This window comes from Phalangium opilio, unplaced genomic scaffold, assembly GCF_054372755.1.
Source record: "Phalangium opilio isolate 3A_F unplaced genomic scaffold, DU_Popi_V2 ptg000090l_1, whole genome shotgun sequence".
In the NCBI taxonomy this organism is placed as follows: Eukaryota; Metazoa; Arthropoda; class Arachnida; order Opiliones; family Phalangiidae; genus Phalangium; species Phalangium opilio.
Window position 1 is genome coordinate 4,562,760 of NW_028324195.1, and position 13,627 is coordinate 4,576,386.

Below are 13,627 nucleotides of genomic sequence, written 5' to 3' on the forward strand. Positions count from 1 at the left end.
GGAATACTACTTCAATATTTCGTAAATTTTTACTTCAAAAAAGTGAAATAACTCCATATCTGGGTAAATAAGTTTGTAGTAGTAGACCTCTTGACTCGGAGAGGTAATATTTTGGTTTTCCCAACTTGTCTAGTATGGCAACAAGTGAGTGGCTTTATGTGGCATAGAGATACGGGAGGTATTTTGGTGTTGTACTATAGCTTCATTTTCAAGGAAATCGTTTAAAAGCGTGTCAGGATGGCCGAGTGGTCTAAGGCGTCAGACTTAAGCTCTGATCCTCGTATGAGGGTGTGGGTTTGAACCCCACTTCTGACAACGATTTGTTTCATTTTAATAACTTGTATATCATACTCAGGAAAGGCTTTTCTAGTATGGCAACAAGTGAGTGGCTTTATGTGGCAAAGAGATACGGGAGGTAAGATGGTGTTGTACTATAGCTTCATTTTCAAGGAAAACGTTTAAAAGCGTGTCAGGATGGCCGAGTGGTCTAAGGCGTCAGATTTAAGCTCTGATCCTCGTATGAGGGTGTGGGTTCGAACCCCACTTCTGACAACGATTTGTTTCATTTTAATAACTTGTATCTCATACTCAGGAAAGGCTTTTCTAGTATGGCAACAAGTGAGTGGCTTTATGTGGCATAGAGATACTGGAGGTATTTTGGTGTAGTACTATAGCTTCATTTTCAAGGAAATCGTTTAAAAGCGTGTCAGGATGGCCGAGTGGTCTTAGGCGTCAGATTTAAGCTCTGATCCTCGTATGAGGGCGTGGGTTCGAACCACACTTCTGACAACGATTTGTTTCATTTTAATAACTTGTATCTCATACTCAGGAAAGGCTTTTCTAGTATGGCAACAAGTGAGTGGGTTTATGTGGCATAGAGATACGAGAGGTATTTTGGTGTTGTACTATAGCTTCGTTTTCAAGGAAAACGTTTAAAAGCGTGTCAGGATGGCCGAATGGTCTAAGGCGTCAGATTTAAGCTCTGATCCTCGTATGAGGGCGTGGTTTCGAACCCCACTTCTGACAACGATTTGTTTCATTTTAATAACTTTTATCTCATACTCAGGAGAGGCTTCTCTAGAATGGCAACAAGTGAGTGGCTTTATGTGGCATAGAGATACGGGAGGTATTTTGGTGTTGTACTATAGCTTCATTTTCAAGGAAATCGTTTAAAAGCGTGTCAGGGTGGCCGAGTGGGCTTAGGCGTAAGATTTAAGCTCTGATCCTCGTATGAAAGCGTGGGTTCGAACCCCACTTCTGACAACGATTTGTTTCATTTTAATAACTTGTATCTCATACTCAGGAAAGGCTTTTCTAGTATGGCAACAAGTGAGTGGGTTTATTTGGCATAGAGATACGGGAGGTATTTTGGTGTTGTACTATAGCTTCGTTTTCAAGGAAAACGTCTAAAAGCGTGTCAGGATGGCCTAGTGATCTAAGGCGTCAGATTTAAGCTCTGATCCTCGTATGAGGGCGTGGTTTCGAACCCCACTTCTGACAACGATTTGTTTCATTTTAATAACTTTTATCTCATACTCAGGAGAGGCTTCTCTAGAATGGCAACAAGTGAGTGGCTTTATGTGGCATAGAGATACTAGAGGTATTTTCGTGTTGTACTATAGCTTCATTTTCAAGGAAAACGTTTAAAATCGTGTCAGGGTGGCCGAGTGGTCTAAGGCGTAAGATTTAAGCTCTGATCCTCGTATGAAAGCGTGGGTTCGAACCCCACTTCTGACAACGATTTGTTTCATTTTAATAACTTGTATCTCATACTCAGGAAAGGCTTTTCTAGTATGGCAACAAGTGAGTGGCTTTATGTGGCATAGAGATACGGGAGGTATTTTGGTGTTGTACTATAGCTTCATTTTCAAGGAAAACGTTTACAAGGGTGTCAGGATGGCCGAGTGGTCTAAGGCGTCAGATTTAAGCTCTGATCCTCGTATGAGGGCGTGGGTTCGAACCCCACTTCTGACAACGATTTGTTTCATTTTAATAACTTGTATCTCATACTCAGGAAAGGCTTTTCTAGTATGGCAACAAGTGAGTGGCTTTATGTGGCATAGAGATACTGGAGGTATTTTGGTGTTGTACTATAGCTTCATTTTCAAGGAAATCGTTTAAAAGCGAGTCAGGATGGCCGAGTGGTCTTAGGCGTCAGATTTAAGCTCTGATCCTCGTATGAGGGCGTGGGTTCGAACCCCACTTCTGACAACGATTTGTTTCATTTTAACAACTTGTATCTCATACTCAGGAAAGGCTTTTCTAGTATGGCAACAAGTGAGTGGGTTTATGTGGCATAGAGATACGAGAGGTATTTTGGTGTTGTACTATAGCTTCATTTTCAAGGAAAACGTCTAAAAGCGTGTCAGGATGGCCGAGTGGTCTAAGGCGTCAGATTTAAGCTCTGATCCTCGTATGAGGGCGTGGTTTCGAACCCCACTTCTGACAACGATTTGTTTCATTTTAATAACTTTTATCTCATACTCAGGAGAGGCTTCTCTAGAATGGCAACAAGTGAGTGGCTTTATGTGGCATAGAGATACTAGAGGTATTTTCGTGTTGTACTATAGCTTCATTTTCAAGGAAAACGTTTAAAATCGTGTCAGGGTGGCCGAGTGGTCTAAGGCGTAAGATTTAAGCTCTGATCCTCGTATGAAAGCGTGGGTTCGAACCCCACTTCTGACAACGATTTGTTTCATTTTAATAACTTGTATCTCATACTCAGGAAAGGCTTTTCTAGTATGGCAACAAGTGAGTGGCTTTATGTGGCAAAGAGATACGGGAGGTATTTTGGTGTTGTACTATAGCTTCATTTTCAAGGAAAACGTTTACAAGTGTGTCAGGATGGCCGAGTGGTCTAAGGCGTCAGATTTAAGCTCTGATCCTCGTATGAGGGCGTGGATTCGAACCCCACTTCTGACAACGATTTGTTTCATTTTAATAACTTGTATCTCATACTCAGGAAAGGCTTTTCTAGTATGGCAACAAGTGAGTGGCTTTATGTGGCATAGAGATACTGGAGGTATTTTGGTGTTGTACTATAGCTTCATTTTCAAGGAAATCGTTTAAAAGCGTGTCAGGATGGCCGAGTGGTCTTAGGCGTCAGATTTAAGCTCTGATCCTCGTATGAGGGCGTGGGTTCGAACCACACTTCTGAGAACGATTTGTTTCATTTTAATAACTTGTATCTCATACTCAGGAAAGGCTTTTCTAGTATGGCAACAAGTGAGTGGGTTTATGTGGCATAGAGATACGAGAGGTATTTTGGTGTTGTACTATAGCTTCATTTTCAAGGAAAACGTTTAAAAGTGTCAGGATGGCCGAGTGGTCTAAGGCGTCAGATTTAAGCTCTGATCCTCGTATGAGGGCGTGGTTTCGAACCCCACTTCTGACAACGATTTGTTTCATTTTAATAACTTTTATCTCATACTCAGGAGAGGCTTCTCTAGAATGGCAACAAGTGAGTGGCTTTATGTGGCATAGAGATACTAGAGGTATTTTCGTGTTGTACTATAGCTTCATTTTCAAGGAAAACGTTTAAAATCGTGTCAGGGTGGCCGAGTGGTCTAAGGCGTAAGATTTAAGCTCTGATCCTCGTATGAAAGCGTGGGTTCGAACCCCACTTCTGACAACGATTTGTTTCATTTTAATAACTTGTATCTCATACTCAGGAAAGGCTTTTCTAGTATGGCAACAAGTGAGTGGCTTTATGTGGCTAAGAGATACGGGAGGTATTTTGGTGTTGTACTATAGCTTCATTTTCAAGGAAAACGTTTACAAGCGTGTCAGGATGGCCGAGTGGTCTTAGGCGTCAGATTTAAGCTCTGATCCTCGTAAGAGGGCGTGGGTTCGAACCCCACTTCTGACAACGATTTGTTTCATTTTAATAACTTGTATCTCATACTCAGGAAAGGCTTTTCTAGTATGGCAACAAGTGAGTGGCTTTATGTTGCATAGAGATACGGGAGGTATTTTGGTGTTGTACTATAGCTTCATTTTCAAGGAAAACGTTTACAAGGATGTCAGGATGGCCGAGTGGTCTAAGGCGTCAGATTTAAGCTCTGATCCTCGTATGAGGGCGTGGGTTCGAACCCCACTTCTGACAACGATTTGTTTCATTTTAATAACTTGTATCTCATACTCAGGAAAGGCTTTTCTAGTATGGCAACAAGTGAGTGGCTTTATGTGGCAAAGAGATACGGGAGGTATTTTGGTGTTGTACTATAGCTTCATTTTCAAGGAAAACGTTTACAAGCGTGTCAGGATGGCCGAGTGGTCTAAGGCGTCAGATTTAAGCTCTGATCCTCGTATGAGGGCGTGGGTTCGAACCCCACTTCTGACAACGATTTGTTTCATTTTAATAACTTGTATCTCATACTCAGGAAAGGCTTTTCTAGTATGGCAACAAGTGAGTGGCTTTATGTGGCATAGAGATACTGGAGGTATTTTGGTGTTGTACTATAGCTTCATTTTCAAGGAAATCGTTTAAAAGCGTGTCAGGATGGCCGAGTGGTCTGAGGCGTCAGATTTAAGCTCTGATCCTCGTATGAGGGCGTGGGTTCGAACCCCACTTCTGACAACGATTTGTTTCATTTTAATAACTTGTATCTCATACTCAGGAAAGGCTTTTCTAGTATGGCAACAAGTGAGTGGGTTTATGTGGCATAGAGATACGAGAGGTATTTTGGTGTTGTACTATAGCTTCATTTTCAAGGAAAACGTTTAAAAGCGTGTCAGGATGGCCGAGTGGTCTAAGGCGTCAGATTTAAGCTCTGATCCTCGTATGAGGGCGTGGGTTCGAACCCCACTTCTGACAACGATTTGTTTCATTTTAATAACTTGTATCTCATACTCAGGAAAGGCTTTTCTAGTATGGCAACAAGTGAGTGGCTTTATGTGGCAAAGAGATACGGGAGGTATTTTGGTGTTGTACTATAGCTTCATTTTCAAGGAAAACGTTTACAAGTGTGTCAGGATGGCCGAGTGGTCTAAGGCGTCAGATTTAAGCTCTGATCCTCGTATGAGGGCGTGGATTCGAACCCCACTTCTGACAACGATTTGTTTCATTTTAATAACTTGTATCTCATACTCAGGAAAGGCTTTTCTAGTATGGCAACAAGTGAGTGGCTTTATGTGGCATAGAGATACTGGAGGTATTTTGGTGTTGTACTATAGCTTCATTTTCAAGGAAATCGTTTAAAAGCGTGTCAGGATGGCCGAGTGGTCTTAGGCGTCAGATTTAAGCTCTGATCCTCGTATGAGGGCGTGGGTTCGAACCACACTTCTGACAACGATTTGTTTCATTTTAATAACTTGTATCTCATACTCAGGAAAGGCTTTTCTAGTATGGCAACAAGTGAGTGGGTTTATGTGGCATAGAGATACGAGAGGTATTTTGGTGTTGTACTATAGCTTCATTTTCAAGGAAAACGTTTAAAAGCGTGTCAGGATGGCCGAGTGGTCTAAGGCGTCAGATTTAAGCTCTGATCCTCGTATGAGGGCGTGGGTTCGAACCCCACTTCTGACAACGATTTGTTTCATTTTAATAACTTGTATCTCATACTCAGGAAAGGCTTTTCTAGTATGGCAACAAGTGAGTGGCTTTATGTGGCATAGAGATACTGGAGGTATTTTGGTGTTGTACTATAGCTTCATTTTCAAGGAAATCGTTTAAAAGCGTGTCAGGATGGCCGAGTGGTCTGAGGCGTCAGATTTAAGCTCTGATCCTCGTATGAGGGCGTGGGTTCGAACCCCACTTCTGACAACGATTTGTTTCATTTTAATAACTTGTATCTCATACTCAGGAAAGGCTTTTCTAGTATGGCAACAAGTGAGTGGGTTTATGTGGCATAGAGATACGAGAGGTATTTTGGTGTTGTACTATAGCTTCATTTTCAAGGAAAACGTTTAAAAGCGTGTCAGGATGGCCGAGTGGTCTAAGGCGTCAGATTTAAGCTCTGATCCTCGTATGAGGGCGTGGGTTCGAACCCCACTTCTGACAACGATTTGTTTCATTTTAATAACTTGTATCTCATACTCAGGAAAGGCTTTTCTAGTATGGCAACAAGTGAGTGGCTTTATGTGGCAAAGAGATACGGGAGGTATTTTGGTGTTGTACTATAGCTTCATTTTCAAGGAAAACGTTTACAAGTGTGTCAGGATGGCCGAGTGGTCTAAGGCGTCAGATTTAAGCTCTGATCCTCGTATGAGGGCGTGGATTCGAACCCCACTTCTGACAACGATTTGTTTCATTTTAATAACTTGTATCTCATACTCAGGAAAGGCTTTTCTAGTATGGCAACAAGTGAGTGGCTTTATGTGGCATAGAGATACTGGAGGTATTTTGGTGTTGTACTATAGCTTCATTTTCAAGGAAATCGTTTAAAAGCGTGTCAGGATGGCCGAGTGGTCTTAGGCGTCAGATTTAAGCTCTGATCCTCGTATGAGGGCGTGGGTTCGAACCACACTTCTGACAACGATTTGTTTCATTTTAATAACTTGTATCTCATACTCAGGAAAGGCTTTTCTAGTATGGCAACAAGTGAGTGGGTTTATGTGGCATAGAGATACGAGAGGTATTTTGGTGTTGTACTATAGCTTCATTTTCAAGGAAAACGTTTAAAAGCGTGTCAGGATGGCCGAGTGGTCTAAGGCGTCAGATTTAAGCTCTGATCCTCGTATGAGGGCGTGGTTTCGAACCCCACTTCTGACAACGATTTGTTTCATTTTAATAACTTTTATCTCATACTCAGGAGAGGCTTCTCTAGAATGGCAACAAGTGAGTGGCTTTATGTGGCATAGAGATACTAGAGGTATTTTCGTGTTGTACTATAGCTTCATTTTCAAGGAAAACGTTTAAAATCGTGTCAGGGTGGCCGAGTGGTCTAAGGCGTAAGATTTAAGCTCTGATCCTCGTATGAAAGCGTGGGTTCGAACCCCACTTCTGACAACGATTTGTTTCATTTTAATAACTTGTATCTCATACTCAGGAAAGGCTTTTCTAGTATGGCAACAAGTGAGTGGCTTTATGTGGCTAAGAGATACGGGAGGTATTTTGGTGTTGTACTATAGCTTCATTTTCAAGGAAAACGTTTACAAGCGTGTCAGGATGGCCGAGTGGTCTTAGGCGTCAGATTTAAGCTCTGATCCTCGTAAGAGGGCGTGGGTTCGAACCCCACTTCTGACAACGATTTGTTTCATTTTAATAACTTGTATCTCATACTCAGGAAAGGCTTTTCTAGTATGGCAACAAGTGAGTGGCTTTATGTTGCATAGAGATACGGGAGGTATTTTGGTGTTGTACTATAGCTTCATTTTCAAGGAAAACGTTTACAAGGATGTCAGGATGGCCAAGTGGTCTAAGGCGTCAGATTTAAGCTCTGATCCTCGTATGAGGGCGTGGGTTCGAACCCCACTTCTGACAACGATTTGTTTCATTTTAATAACTTGTATCTCATACTCAGGAAAGGCTTTTCTAGTATGGCAACAAGTGAGTGGCTTTATGTGGCAAAGAGATACGGGAGGTATTTTGGTGTTGTACTATAGCTTCATTTTCAAGGAAAACGTTTACAAGCGTGTCAGGATGGCCGAGTGGTCTAAGGCGTCAGATTTAAGCTCTGATCCTCGTATGAGGGCGTGGGTTCGAACCCCACTTCTGACAACGATTTGTTTCATTTTAATAACTTGTATCTCATACTCAGGAAAGGCTTTTCTAGTATGGCAACAAGTGAGTGGCTTTATGTGGCATAGAGATACTGGAGGTATTTTGGTGTTGTACTATAGCTTCATTTTCAAGGAAATCGTTTAAAAGCGTGTCAGGATGGCCGAGTGGTCTAAGGCGTCAGATTTAAGCTCTGATCCTCGTATGAGGGCGTGGGTTCGAACCCCACTTCTGACAACGATTTGTTTCATTTTAATAACTTGTATCTCATACTCAGGATAGGCTTTTCTAGTATGGCAACAAGTGAGTGGGTTTATGTGGCATAGAGATACGAGAGGTATTTTGGTGTTGTACTATAGCTTCATTTTCAAGGAAAACGTTTAAAAGCGTGTCAGGATGGCCGAGTGGTCTAAGGCGTCAGATTTAAGCTCTGATCCTCGTATGAGGGCGTGGGTTCGAACCCCACTTCTGACAACGATTTGTTTCATTTTAATAACTTGTATCTCATACTCAGGAAAGGCTTCTCTAGAATGGCAACAAGTGAGTGGCTTTATGTGGCATAGAGATACTAGAGGTATTTTCGTGTTGTAGAATAGCTTCATTTTCAAGGAAAACGTTTAAAATCGTGTCAGGGTGGCCGAGTGGTCTAAGGCGTAAGATTTAAGCTCTGATCCTCGTATGAAAGCGTCGGTTCGAACCCCACTTCTGACAACGATTTGTTTCATTTTAATAACTTGTATCTCATACTCAGGAAAGGCTTTTCTAGTATTTCAACAAGTGAGTGGCTTTATGTGGCATAGAGATACGGGAGGTATTTTGGTGTTGTACTATAGTTTCATTTTCAAGGAAAACGTTTAAAAGCGTGTCAGGATGGCCGAGTGGTCTAAGGCGTCAGATTTAAGCTCTGATCCTCGTATGAGGGCGTGGGTTCGAACCCCACTTCTGACAACGATTTGTTTCATTTTAATAACTTGTATCTCATACTCAGGAAAGGCTTTTCTAGTATGGCAACAAGTGAGTGGCTTTATGTGGCATATAGATACGGGAGGTATTTTGGTGTTGTACTATAGCTTCATTTTCAAGGAAAACGTTTACAAGGGTGTCAGGATGGCCGAGTGGTCTAAGGCGTCAGATTTAAGCTCTGATCCTCGTATGAGGGCGTGGGTTCGAACCCCACTTCTGACAACGATTTGTTTCATTTTAATAACTTGTATCTCATACTCAGGAAAGGCTTTTCTAGTATGGCAACAAGTGAGTGGCTTTATGTGGCATAGAGATACTGGAGGTATTTTGGTGTTGTACTATAGCTTCATTTTCAAGGAAATCGTTTAAAAGCGAGTCAGGATGGCCGAGTGGTCTTAGGCGTCAGATTTAAGCTCTGATCCTCGTATGAGGGCGTGGGTTCGAACCCCACTTCTGACAACGATTTGTTTCATTTTAACAACTTGTATCTCATACTCAGGAAAGGCTTTTCTAGTATGGCAACAAGTGAGTGGGTTTATGTGGCATAGAGATACGAGAGGTATTTTGGTGTTGTACTATAGCTTCATTTTCAAGGAAAACGTCTAAAAGCGTGTCAGGATGGCCGAGTGGTCTAAGGCGTCAGATTTAAGCTCTGATCCTCGTATGAGGGCGTGGTTTCGAACCCCACTTCTGACAACGATTTGTTTCATTTTAATAACTTTTATCTCATACTCAGGAGAGGCTTCTCTAGAATGGCAACAAGTGAGTGGCTTTATGTGGCATAGAGATACTAGAGGTATTTTCGTGTTGTACTATAGCTTCATTTTCAAGGAAAACGTTTAAAATCGTGTCAGGGTGGCCGAGTGGTCTAAGGCGTAAGATTTAAGCTCTGATCCTCGTATGAAAGCGTGGGTTCGAACCCCACTTCTGACAACGATTTGTTTCATTTTAATAACTTGTATCTCATACTCAGGAAAGGCTTTTCTAGTATGGCAACAAGTGAGTGGCTTTATGTGGCATAGAGATACGGGAGGTATTTTGGTGTTGTACTATAGTTTCATTTTCAAGGAAAACGTTTAAAAGCGTGTCAGGATGGCCGAGTGGTCTAAGGCGTCAGATTTAAGCTCTGATCCTCGTATGAGGGCGTGGGTTCGAACCCCACTTCTGACAACGATTTGTTTCATTTTAATAACTTGTATCTCATACTCAGGAAAGGCTTTTCTAGTATGGCAACAAGTGAGTGGCTTTATGTGGCATATAGATACGGGAGGTATTTTGGTGTTGTACTATAGCTTCATTTTCAAGGAAAACGTTTACAAGGGTGTCAGGATGGCCGAGTGGTCTAAGGCGTCAGATTTAAGCTCTGATCCTCGTATGAGGGCGTGGGTTCGAACCCCACTTCTGACAACGATTTGTTTCATTTTAATAACTTGTATCTCATACTCAGGAAAGGCTTTTCTAGTATGGCAACAAGTGAGTGGCTTTATGTGGCATAGAGATACTGGAGGTATTTTGGTGTTGTACTATAGCTTCATTTTCAAGGAAATCGTTTAAAAGCGAGTCAGGATGGCCGAGTGGTCTTAGGCGTCAGATTTAAGCTCTGATCCTCGTATGAGGGCGTGGGTTCGAACCCCACTTCTGACAACGATTTGTTTCATTTTAACAACTTGTATCTCATACTCAGGAAAGGCTTTTCTAGTATGGCAACAAGTGAGTGGGTTTATGTGGCATAGAGATACGAGAGGTATTTTGGTGTTGTACTATAGCTTCATTTTCAAGGAAAACGTCTAAAAGCGTGTCAGGATGGCCGAGTGGTCTAAGGCGTCAGATTTAAGCTCTGATCCTCGTATGAGGGCGTGGTTTCGAACCCCACTTCTGACAACGATTTGTTTCATTTTAATAACTTTTATCTCATACTCAGGAGAGGCTTCTCTAGAATGGCAACAAGTGAGTGGCTTTATGTGGCATAGAGATACTAGAGGTATTTTCGTGTTGTACTATAGCTTCATTTTCAAGGAAAACGTTTAAAATCGTGTCAGGGTGGCCGAGTGGTCTAAGGCGTAAGATTTAAGCTCTGATCCTCGTATGAAAGCGTGGGTTCGAACCCCACTTCTGACAACGATTTGTTTCATTTTAATAACTTGTATCTCATACTCAGGAAAGGCTTTTCTAGTATGGCAACAAGTGAGTGGCTTTATGTGGCAAAGAGATACGGGAGGTATTTTGGTGTTGTACTATAGCTTCATTTTCAAGGAAAACGTTTACAAGTGTGTCAGGATGGCCGAGTGGTCTAAGGCGTCAGATTTAAGCTCTGATCCTCGTATGAGGGCGTGGATTCGAACCCCACTTCTGACAACGATTTGTTTCATTTTAATAACTTGTATCTCATACTCAGGAAAGGCTTTTCTAGTATGGCAACAAGTGAGTGGCTTTATGTGGCATAGAGATACTGGAGGTATTTTGGTGTTGTACTATAGCTTCATTTTCAAGGAAATCGTTTAAAAGCGTGTCAGGATGGCCGAGTGGTCTTAGGCGTCAGATTTAAGCTCTGATCCTCGTATGAGGGCGTGGGTTCGAACCACACTTCTGACAACGATTTGTTTCATTTTAATAACTTGTATCTCATACTCAGGAAAGGCTTTTCTAGTATGGCAACAAGTGAGTGGGTTTATGTGGCATAGAGATACGAGAGGTATTTTGGTGTTGTACTATAGCTTCATTTTCAAGGAAAACGTTTAAAAGCGTGTCAGGATGGCCGAGTGGTCTAAGGCGTCAGATTTAAGCTCTGATCCTCGTATGAGGGCGTGGTTTCGAACCCCACTTCTGACAACGATTTGTTTCATTTTAATAACTTTTATCTCATACTCAGGAGAGGCTTCTCTAGAATGGCAACAAGTGAGTGGCTTTATGTGGCATAGAGATACTAGAGGTATTTTCGTGTTGTACTATAGCTTCATTTTCAAGGAAAACGTTTAAAATCGTGTCAGGGTGGCCGAGTGGTCTAAGGCGTAAGATTTAAGCTCTGATCCTCGTATGAAAGCGTGGGTTCGAACCCCACTTCTGACAACGATTTGTTTCATTTTAATAACTTGTATCTCATACTCAGGAAAGGCTTTTCTAGTATGGCAACAAGTGAGTGGCTTTATGTGGCTAAGAGATACGGGAGGTATTTTGGTGTTGTACTATAGCTTCATTTTCAAGGAAAACGTTTACAAGCGTGTCAGGATGGCCGAGTGGTCTTAGGCGTCAGATTTAAGCTCTGATCCTCGTAAGAGGGCGTGGGTTCGAACCCCACTTCTGACAACGATTTGTTTCATTTAAATAACTTGTATCTCATACTCAGGAAAGGCTTTTCTAGTATGGCAACAAGTGAGTGGCTTTATGTTGCATAGAGATACGGGAGGTATTTTGGTGTTGTACTATAGCTTCATTTTCAAGGAAAACGTTTACAAGGATGTCAGGATGGCCGAGTGGTCTAAGGCGTCAGATTTAAGCTCTGATCCTCGTATGAGGGCGTGGGTTCGAACCCCACTTCTGACAACGATTTGTTTCATTTTAATAACTTGTATCTCATACTCAGGAAAGGCTTTTCTAGTATGGCAACAAGTGAGTGGCTTTATGTGGCAAAGAGATACGGGAGGTATTTTGGTGTTGTACTATAGCTTCATTTTCAAGGAAAACGTTTACAAGCGTGTCAGGATGGCCGAGTGGTCTAAGGCGTCAGATTTAAGCTCTGATCCTCGTATGAGGGCGTGGGTTCGAACCCCACTTCTGACAACGATTTGTTTCATTTTAATAACTTGTATCTCATACTCAGGAAAGGCTTTTCTAGTATGGCAACAAGTGAGTGGCTTTATGTGGCATAGAGATACTGGAGGTATTTTGGTGTTGTACTATAGCTTCATTTTCAAGGAAATCGTTTAAAAGCGTGTCAGGATGGCCGAGTGGTCTAAGGCGTCAGATTTAAGCTCTGATCCTCGTATGAGGGCGTGGGTTCGAACCCCACTTCTGACAACGATTTGTTTCATTTTAATAACTTGTATCTCATACTCAGGAAAGGCTTTTCTAGTATGGCAACAAGTGAGTGGGTTTATGTGGCATAGAGATACGAGAGGTATTTTGGTGTTGTACTATAGCTTCATTTTCAAGGAAAACGTTTAAAAGCGTGTCAGGATGGCCGAGTGGTCTAAGGCGTCAGATTTAAGCTCTGATCCTCGTATGAGGGCGTGGGTTCGAACCCCACTTCTGACAACGATTTGTTTCATTTTAATAACTTGTATCTCATACTCAGGAAAGGCTTCTCTAGAATGGCAACAAGTGAGTGGCTTTATGTGGCATAGAGATACTAGAGGTATTTTCGTGTTGTAAAATAGCTTCATTTTCAAGGAAAACGTTTAAAATCGTGTCAGGGTGGCCGAGTGGTCTAAGGCGTAAGATTTAAGCTCTGATCCTCGTATGAAAGCGTCGGTTCGAACCCCACTTCTGACAACGATTTGTTTCATTTTAATAACTTGTATCTCATACTCAGGAAAGGCTTTTCTAGTATGGCAACAAGTGAGTGGCTTTATGTGGCATAGAGATACGGAAGGTATTTTGGTGTTGTACTATAGTTTCATTTTCAAGGAAAACGTTTAAAAGCGTGTCAGGATGGCCGAGTGGTCTAAGGCGTCAGATTTAAGCTCTGATCCTCGTATGAGGGCGTGGGTTCGAACCCCACTTCTGACAACGATTTGTTTCATTTTAATAACTTGTATCTCATACTCAGGAAAGGCTTTTCTAGTATGGCAACAAGTGAGTGGCTTTATGTGGCATAGAGATACGGGAGGTATTTTGGTGTTGTACTATAGCTTCATTTTCAAGGAAATCGTTTTAAAGCGTGTCAGGATGGCCGAGTGGTCTTAGGCGTCAGATTTAAGCTCTGTTCCTCGTATGAGGGCGTGGGTTCGAACCCCACTTCTGACAACGATTTGTTTCATTTTAATAACTTGTATCTCATACTCAGGA

General features: G+C 42.0%; 39 non-coding genes across 39 annotated transcripts; all 39 read left to right on the plus strand.

Annotated features, from left to right (window-relative positions):
• The first annotated feature begins 231 nt into the window (after positions 1–231).
• Positions 232–315, plus strand: TRNAL-UAA (transfer RNA leucine (anticodon UAA)). Its single transcript has one exon. It is a non-coding gene; the product is annotated as a tRNA-Leu (tRNA).
• A 153-nt stretch (positions 316–468) lies between these two features.
• Positions 469–552, plus strand: TRNAL-UAA (transfer RNA leucine (anticodon UAA)). The gene has a single exon. It is a non-coding gene; the product is annotated as a tRNA-Leu (tRNA).
• A 1,338-nt stretch (positions 553–1,890) lies between these two features.
• On the plus strand, positions 1,891–1,974 carry TRNAL-UAA (transfer RNA leucine (anticodon UAA)). The gene has a single exon. It is a non-coding gene; the product is annotated as a tRNA-Leu (tRNA).
• A 153-nt stretch (positions 1,975–2,127) lies between these two features.
• TRNAL-UAA (transfer RNA leucine (anticodon UAA)) lies at positions 2,128–2,211 on the plus strand. Its single transcript has one exon. It is a non-coding gene; the product is annotated as a tRNA-Leu (tRNA).
• A 153-nt stretch (positions 2,212–2,364) lies between these two features.
• On the plus strand, positions 2,365–2,448 carry TRNAL-UAA (transfer RNA leucine (anticodon UAA)). The gene has a single exon. It is a non-coding gene; the product is annotated as a tRNA-Leu (tRNA).
• A 390-nt stretch (positions 2,449–2,838) lies between these two features.
• On the plus strand, positions 2,839–2,922 carry TRNAL-UAA (transfer RNA leucine (anticodon UAA)). Its single transcript has one exon. It is a non-coding gene; the product is annotated as a tRNA-Leu (tRNA).
• Positions 2,923–3,310: 388 nt separating this feature from the next.
• TRNAL-UAA (transfer RNA leucine (anticodon UAA)) lies at positions 3,311–3,394 on the plus strand. The gene has a single exon. It is a non-coding gene; the product is annotated as a tRNA-Leu (tRNA).
• A 390-nt stretch (positions 3,395–3,784) lies between these two features.
• Positions 3,785–3,868, plus strand: TRNAL-UAA (transfer RNA leucine (anticodon UAA)). Its single transcript has one exon. It is a non-coding gene; the product is annotated as a tRNA-Leu (tRNA).
• A 153-nt stretch (positions 3,869–4,021) lies between these two features.
• On the plus strand, positions 4,022–4,105 carry TRNAL-UAA (transfer RNA leucine (anticodon UAA)). Its single transcript has one exon. It is a non-coding gene; the product is annotated as a tRNA-Leu (tRNA).
• A 153-nt stretch (positions 4,106–4,258) lies between these two features.
• TRNAL-UAA (transfer RNA leucine (anticodon UAA)) lies at positions 4,259–4,342 on the plus strand. Its single transcript has one exon. It is a non-coding gene; the product is annotated as a tRNA-Leu (tRNA).
• Positions 4,343–4,495: 153 nt separating this feature from the next.
• On the plus strand, positions 4,496–4,579 carry TRNAL-UAA (transfer RNA leucine (anticodon UAA)). Its single transcript has one exon. It is a non-coding gene; the product is annotated as a tRNA-Leu (tRNA).
• A 153-nt stretch (positions 4,580–4,732) lies between these two features.
• TRNAL-UAA (transfer RNA leucine (anticodon UAA)) lies at positions 4,733–4,816 on the plus strand. Its single transcript has one exon. It is a non-coding gene; the product is annotated as a tRNA-Leu (tRNA).
• A 153-nt stretch (positions 4,817–4,969) lies between these two features.
• Positions 4,970–5,053, plus strand: TRNAL-UAA (transfer RNA leucine (anticodon UAA)). The gene has a single exon. It is a non-coding gene; the product is annotated as a tRNA-Leu (tRNA).
• A 390-nt stretch (positions 5,054–5,443) lies between these two features.
• On the plus strand, positions 5,444–5,527 carry TRNAL-UAA (transfer RNA leucine (anticodon UAA)). The gene has a single exon. It is a non-coding gene; the product is annotated as a tRNA-Leu (tRNA).
• Positions 5,528–5,680: 153 nt separating this feature from the next.
• Positions 5,681–5,764, plus strand: TRNAL-UAA (transfer RNA leucine (anticodon UAA)). The gene has a single exon. It is a non-coding gene; the product is annotated as a tRNA-Leu (tRNA).
• Positions 5,765–5,917: 153 nt separating this feature from the next.
• On the plus strand, positions 5,918–6,001 carry TRNAL-UAA (transfer RNA leucine (anticodon UAA)). Its single transcript has one exon. It is a non-coding gene; the product is annotated as a tRNA-Leu (tRNA).
• A 153-nt stretch (positions 6,002–6,154) lies between these two features.
• Positions 6,155–6,238, plus strand: TRNAL-UAA (transfer RNA leucine (anticodon UAA)). Its single transcript has one exon. It is a non-coding gene; the product is annotated as a tRNA-Leu (tRNA).
• Positions 6,239–6,628: 390 nt separating this feature from the next.
• TRNAL-UAA (transfer RNA leucine (anticodon UAA)) lies at positions 6,629–6,712 on the plus strand. The gene has a single exon. It is a non-coding gene; the product is annotated as a tRNA-Leu (tRNA).
• A 390-nt stretch (positions 6,713–7,102) lies between these two features.
• TRNAL-UAA (transfer RNA leucine (anticodon UAA)) lies at positions 7,103–7,186 on the plus strand. The gene has a single exon. It is a non-coding gene; the product is annotated as a tRNA-Leu (tRNA).
• A 153-nt stretch (positions 7,187–7,339) lies between these two features.
• On the plus strand, positions 7,340–7,423 carry TRNAL-UAA (transfer RNA leucine (anticodon UAA)). Its single transcript has one exon. It is a non-coding gene; the product is annotated as a tRNA-Leu (tRNA).
• Positions 7,424–7,576: 153 nt separating this feature from the next.
• On the plus strand, positions 7,577–7,660 carry TRNAL-UAA (transfer RNA leucine (anticodon UAA)). The gene has a single exon. It is a non-coding gene; the product is annotated as a tRNA-Leu (tRNA).
• A 153-nt stretch (positions 7,661–7,813) lies between these two features.
• TRNAL-UAA (transfer RNA leucine (anticodon UAA)) lies at positions 7,814–7,897 on the plus strand. Its single transcript has one exon. It is a non-coding gene; the product is annotated as a tRNA-Leu (tRNA).
• Positions 7,898–8,050: 153 nt separating this feature from the next.
• TRNAL-UAA (transfer RNA leucine (anticodon UAA)) lies at positions 8,051–8,134 on the plus strand. The gene has a single exon. It is a non-coding gene; the product is annotated as a tRNA-Leu (tRNA).
• A 390-nt stretch (positions 8,135–8,524) lies between these two features.
• Positions 8,525–8,608, plus strand: TRNAL-UAA (transfer RNA leucine (anticodon UAA)). Its single transcript has one exon. It is a non-coding gene; the product is annotated as a tRNA-Leu (tRNA).
• A 153-nt stretch (positions 8,609–8,761) lies between these two features.
• Positions 8,762–8,845, plus strand: TRNAL-UAA (transfer RNA leucine (anticodon UAA)). Its single transcript has one exon. It is a non-coding gene; the product is annotated as a tRNA-Leu (tRNA).
• Positions 8,846–8,998: 153 nt separating this feature from the next.
• On the plus strand, positions 8,999–9,082 carry TRNAL-UAA (transfer RNA leucine (anticodon UAA)). Its single transcript has one exon. It is a non-coding gene; the product is annotated as a tRNA-Leu (tRNA).
• A 153-nt stretch (positions 9,083–9,235) lies between these two features.
• Positions 9,236–9,319, plus strand: TRNAL-UAA (transfer RNA leucine (anticodon UAA)). The gene has a single exon. It is a non-coding gene; the product is annotated as a tRNA-Leu (tRNA).
• Positions 9,320–9,709: 390 nt separating this feature from the next.
• On the plus strand, positions 9,710–9,793 carry TRNAL-UAA (transfer RNA leucine (anticodon UAA)). Its single transcript has one exon. It is a non-coding gene; the product is annotated as a tRNA-Leu (tRNA).
• A 153-nt stretch (positions 9,794–9,946) lies between these two features.
• TRNAL-UAA (transfer RNA leucine (anticodon UAA)) lies at positions 9,947–10,030 on the plus strand. Its single transcript has one exon. It is a non-coding gene; the product is annotated as a tRNA-Leu (tRNA).
• Positions 10,031–10,183: 153 nt separating this feature from the next.
• TRNAL-UAA (transfer RNA leucine (anticodon UAA)) lies at positions 10,184–10,267 on the plus strand. Its single transcript has one exon. It is a non-coding gene; the product is annotated as a tRNA-Leu (tRNA).
• Positions 10,268–10,420: 153 nt separating this feature from the next.
• Positions 10,421–10,504, plus strand: TRNAL-UAA (transfer RNA leucine (anticodon UAA)). Its single transcript has one exon. It is a non-coding gene; the product is annotated as a tRNA-Leu (tRNA).
• Positions 10,505–10,894: 390 nt separating this feature from the next.
• Positions 10,895–10,978, plus strand: TRNAL-UAA (transfer RNA leucine (anticodon UAA)). The gene has a single exon. It is a non-coding gene; the product is annotated as a tRNA-Leu (tRNA).
• A 390-nt stretch (positions 10,979–11,368) lies between these two features.
• On the plus strand, positions 11,369–11,452 carry TRNAL-UAA (transfer RNA leucine (anticodon UAA)). The gene has a single exon. It is a non-coding gene; the product is annotated as a tRNA-Leu (tRNA).
• Positions 11,453–11,842: 390 nt separating this feature from the next.
• Positions 11,843–11,926, plus strand: TRNAL-UAA (transfer RNA leucine (anticodon UAA)). The gene has a single exon. It is a non-coding gene; the product is annotated as a tRNA-Leu (tRNA).
• Positions 11,927–12,079: 153 nt separating this feature from the next.
• On the plus strand, positions 12,080–12,163 carry TRNAL-UAA (transfer RNA leucine (anticodon UAA)). The gene has a single exon. It is a non-coding gene; the product is annotated as a tRNA-Leu (tRNA).
• Positions 12,164–12,316: 153 nt separating this feature from the next.
• TRNAL-UAA (transfer RNA leucine (anticodon UAA)) lies at positions 12,317–12,400 on the plus strand. The gene has a single exon. It is a non-coding gene; the product is annotated as a tRNA-Leu (tRNA).
• Positions 12,401–12,553: 153 nt separating this feature from the next.
• Positions 12,554–12,637, plus strand: TRNAL-UAA (transfer RNA leucine (anticodon UAA)). Its single transcript has one exon. It is a non-coding gene; the product is annotated as a tRNA-Leu (tRNA).
• Positions 12,638–12,790: 153 nt separating this feature from the next.
• TRNAL-UAA (transfer RNA leucine (anticodon UAA)) lies at positions 12,791–12,874 on the plus strand. The gene has a single exon. It is a non-coding gene; the product is annotated as a tRNA-Leu (tRNA).
• Positions 12,875–13,264: 390 nt separating this feature from the next.
• TRNAL-UAA (transfer RNA leucine (anticodon UAA)) lies at positions 13,265–13,348 on the plus strand. The gene has a single exon. It is a non-coding gene; the product is annotated as a tRNA-Leu (tRNA).
• Positions 13,349–13,627: the final 279 nt, after the last annotated feature.